Source organism: Eumetopias jubatus, unplaced genomic scaffold (genome assembly GCF_037043125.1).
Source record: "Eumetopias jubatus isolate StellerSeaLion01/CBP00866 unplaced genomic scaffold, mEumJub1_p1.0 scaffold_10, whole genome shotgun sequence".
Lineage (NCBI taxonomy): Eukaryota > Metazoa > Chordata > Mammalia > Carnivora > Otariidae > Eumetopias > Eumetopias jubatus.
The window spans coordinates 100,288,117-100,292,783 of NW_028274816.1; the positions used below are offsets into that span (position 1 = coordinate 100,288,117).

At 45.2% G+C, this 4,667-nt stretch overlaps 1 pseudogene; it reads left to right on the forward strand.

Annotated features, from left to right (window-relative positions):
- Positions 1–358: 358 nt before the first annotated feature.
- On the forward strand, positions 359–732 carry LOC114200597 (NADH dehydrogenase [ubiquinone] 1 alpha subcomplex subunit 1 pseudogene; annotated as a pseudogene).
- Positions 733–4,667: the final 3,935 nt, after the last annotated feature.

Sequence of the window (4,667 nt, forward strand, 5' to 3'; positions counted from 1 at the left end):
TAGCTCTGGTGAAAATGTATGTGTGTGTCTGTGTTTACGTGTGCACACACATGCATTTGTGCACCCACAAGTCCTGAGAGGGAGCTAGTCATTTTTGCACATCTACAGTAAATATCAGAGATTGAAACCAAGGATTTTGTTTGGTGACCGTGACACAGAAGGCATGTATGGTGGTCCAGAAGGAAGAAAATGTTGAGATAGAATGTTCTATTTTTCCCTCTAGACTGAGAGTCAGCAAGCTTGGGATCTGTTCTTGACTTGGTGCAAAGAGACTGTGGGATCCTAGGGTTGTTCATTTAATCCTCCTGGTTCTTCGTTTCTTCTAAAGATTTTATCTATTTAAAATTTTACTGGGGGGAGGCCGGGTCACCTTTACCGGGCGGGGCAGGCAGGGGCTTGGCTCTGGCAACCGTGCTGCGATGTGGTTCGAGATCCTGCCTGGGATCGGCGTCATGGCCGTGTGCCTGGTCATCCCCGGCATAGCCACGGCGTACATCCACAGGTTCAGTAACGGGGGCAAGGAAAAAAGGGTTGCCTGTTATCCATATCAATGGAGTTTGATGCAAAGAGATAGGAGAGTCTCTGGAGTTAATCGTTACTATGTGTCAAAGGGTTTGGAGAATATCGATTAAGGAAGCATTTTCCTGATTGATGAAAAATAACTCAGTCATACTCATCTACCCCTTCTAGAAGGTTATGCAGTGTATTAATGTAGTGCATAATAAAAACAACCAAAAAGAAAAAAAAAATTTTACTGGGGTACCTGGGTGGCTCGGTCAGTTAAAAGTGTCTGCCTTCGGCTCAGATCATGATCCCAGCTCCTGGGATGGAGCCCATGCTCAGCAGGGAGCCTGCTTCTCCCTCTGCCTCTGCCTGCCTGTCTGCCTACTTGTGCTCTCTCTCTCTCTGTCAAATAAATAAATAAAATCTTTAGAAAAAATTAATGCATGTCAAATACTTAGAACAATCCCAGATACATAGTAAGTACTTAATGAGCTTAATTATTACTATCCCTTTGTTTCAGTTATCTATTGCTGCATAACAAAGTACCCTAACACTGAGTAGCTTAAAACAACAACCATTTTATTGTATCCCACAATTTTATGGGTCAGGAATTTGGGAAAGGCTTGGTTGGGTGATTCTTCCGTTCCACAGTCATCACTGAGGACACCTGATGATATTCAGCTGGTAGGTGGGCTGCTCTGGGGGATTTAAGATGGTTTCACCCATCTGTCGAGTGTGTTAGTAGGGATGGCTGCAAGGCTGGGCTCAGCTAGAACTATTAACCAGAGCACCTATATGTGGCCTCTCTAGCATGGTGGTCTCTGGATAGTCCGACTTCTTATATGGCAGCTCAGGCAGCCCGAGGGTGAGGGTTCCCATGAACAAGGTCTAAACTGCATGAGTCCTCACGACCCAGACTTGTATGTCACGTAACATCACTTCCACCATACCCAACTGGTCAAAGGTGAGGAGTCAAGGTGAGGAGACATAGTCAAGGTGAGGAGACATAAACCCTGCCTCTTAATAGGAGAGTCAAGTAATTTGAAACTATGTATTATAGCCATCTCACTTTCTGACCCACAAGGAAGTTTCCCATTTGAATCCTACTGGGATGTCAACAGACCAATCTATCCCTCTTTTTCTGACAAGGAATTGGGATTATATCTCTTGAGACTTCAAGGCAGCCAATTCACACCACTCCCTAAAGACGTGCATGTATACACTCACACATATATAGCCATCTACACACACACACAGACATAGTCACACGGTCAGATCTGGTACATACATAGAGCCAAGCCTTCCTCCGTCTGTAGCCATGTCTCCAGTCAGGGAGAACCAAAGTCCTGCCCTAGAGTTCTTTACCAGGAAGTTCAGAGTCACTGACCACTCCTGCTCCTATTGGCATGAAAAGAGAGTGTTGGTAGGGATAGAATCCAGTCATTGATTAGAGAGAGAGGGCATAGATCCAAAACCCACTAACGTTTGGCTTTCACATGTCCTCTGGTGTGTGTGTGTGTGTCTGTGTGTGTAAATGTCTCCCAGTTCTGATTGGCTCAAGTCAGTAAAGAGATGAGATCTGCTGTTGAGAGCAGGCAGGGGCGGCTCAGATGTGTGCTGCAGGGCCAAGCCAGCGTGAGATTGAAATTTTGCTGGGGCTCAGCCCAAATCCTTACTTAGATCAGCCCTGCCACTCTGCTCTACACTCATCCTATGTTCCAGGCACACTCTCCTTCTCACTGTTCCCTGATTATGCCATGTTCTCCCATGGCTTTGCCCATGGGGTTCCCTTTGCCTAGAATGCCCTTGTTTTTTTCCTAACAACCCCAGTGTCTGCCTTTTGTATCACATGATATGGCCATCATCTGCTTATACGTCCACTTCGGTCAAGAGCAGAGACCACACTCTATTCATCGCTGTCTCCCCATTCCTGGCAGAGAAAAGTGTTCAACATTGGTTGAACCAATGGCGGAATAAGCAGCAACCGCTCCCAGATCCAGCAACTATTTCTCTTCCACATCTCTGTGCTGTTCGGCTCCACCCCAACTCCCTGGGCCCCTGTGAGAAGGGGTAAAGGTCTCAAAAACCAGGGTGGGAAGTTTGGGCTGGATTCTCGAGGCCCTAGGGAGACTCTGCAGAGTCTCAGAAAACAGGAAAGGACAGGGTGCTGAGCTGTAGAGGTGTGGCCAGCAGACCCAGAGGCACTCACACTCCTAGTGGGAAAAGCCAGAGAATCCTTCAAGGTTTTTCCAGGGTGGGGGAGGATGTCTAAAAGTTTTCAAGCCTCAATTGAAATAGTCCATAAACACACCTGGTTCTGTTGGGTTAAGTGTTAGGGTCTGTCGGGAATACTCAGACCTGGACCTGAGCCAGCACCTTCCAGGAAGAAGAGGATTCTGGCTGCAGAGGTGGGGGCAGGTGCAGTTGAGAAAAGAGGTCCCCAGGAGCAGTACTCCTTACTCTCAAATGTGCAAACAAATCCCCAGGGCATCTCGTTCAGATGCAGCTTCTGATTCGGTAGGTATGAGGTCAGATCCAAGATTCTGCTTTTCTAACAAGCTCCCAGGTGATGGTACTCCTGGGGGGCTGGGGTGGGGGGGGGGGAAGACAGGGCAGAAAGCAGATGGAATCACACTTTGAATAACAAAGACCTAGAAAACTGGCATTAAGGTCCAGACACTGAGGCTCAGGCCTTAGAAGGAGAAGCCGCCTTCAGCAATGTTACAAAGAGGTTCAGGAGAGGATGATGAGGCAAGGCAGTATAAAACCAGCCTGACACTTATCTGATATACTTGCCTACCTTTACATTCTCTGGTTGTCTGACCATGACAGACATCACTAGTGGATTCCAGCACTATGTTCCATTAAGCCCAGAAGATGCCTCAGAATCCATCTTAACACAGTACTCTGGGGAGCCTCTACCAATTCATCACAGCTGGCATGAGAAATGACCCCATTTGCTATTTCTGGTACTGTGGTTAAGAGTCTGACTGCTTTTGCTCTTCTCAGACTGGCTAGATGCCCTCTAAACAGCTGTTTCTATGAAATCCAATGACTTTAATATGCTGTAATTTAAGGTAAATACAGCACTCACTTCATGGCTCTTGCGAACATTAAATGCCATTATGAATGTATAGTGCTTAGCACAGTGTCTAGCCCATAGAAAGTACTCAATAAATTGTGGCTACCACAAAGGATGAATGGGTCGGCTGCATAATTGGAGGAGATGAGAGGGGTGGGGTGGGAAAGAGGAAGGTGAGGGAGAGAAGCCAGAGCTAAGAGTGGGTAAGATTAGGTGGACAAAGGCCGTGCCAGCCTGGGGGCTGGCTGGAAGATTTCTAGCTCGCTCTGGATGGAACTGGGCCCCCTACCACCACGAAAGCTGTTTGATGGGAAGGGGTACCTGGCACTCGTCATCTTGGGTGTTCTGAATTCAGAACTTCTTGTCAAGGAAAATTGTGCAAGACTTGGAAATGGTTAAAAAGATTACTCTGTGGGGGGAAAAAATTACTGTGTCTCCTTGCGGGTTATCTCTGAGTCTTATTATCGTTCAGTTATTTTCCAACTCAGGCAACTGATAATAATGGAAATTATTTTTGTCCATAAAATGTGATCGTGTCTGGTGAAGACGCAGCTGATATTACCCAGTAACTATTGCCCAGTTGTATATTAAGCAAATCTATGTCAACATTCTTGATGGCCTAGATATCTTTCTGTTCTTCGGAATCTCCTGAACATCGTACAGATTCTTTCATTAATTGAGGAGTTCAATGAAAATTTTGATGTGTTTATTGTGTGTATTTGTATAAGAGTAATTATTCTGTTTGGGTAGAAAAAAAAATTTTTTTTAACACTCTCATTAGCAGTGAAGATTGAGCAGGAGGCTTACAGAAACTTCTGTCCTAGACAAGTTTTCTCACATACTCCAAACAACAGATTACATATGTCAAGTTTATAAGGGATTATGCCCAATTTCATTGCTTGTTTTATACTATCCAGATACATCATGATTCCATATTTGAACATGGATACATTCTCAAAACACTTATATAGTGAGCTTATTTAACAAAACATAAAAACTCAGAAGTCCCACAGAAGTATCATTTATCCAATCATTTGCTTAAACTAGATGGTTGTCTTCATGGGGGCAGGGACTGAATTTG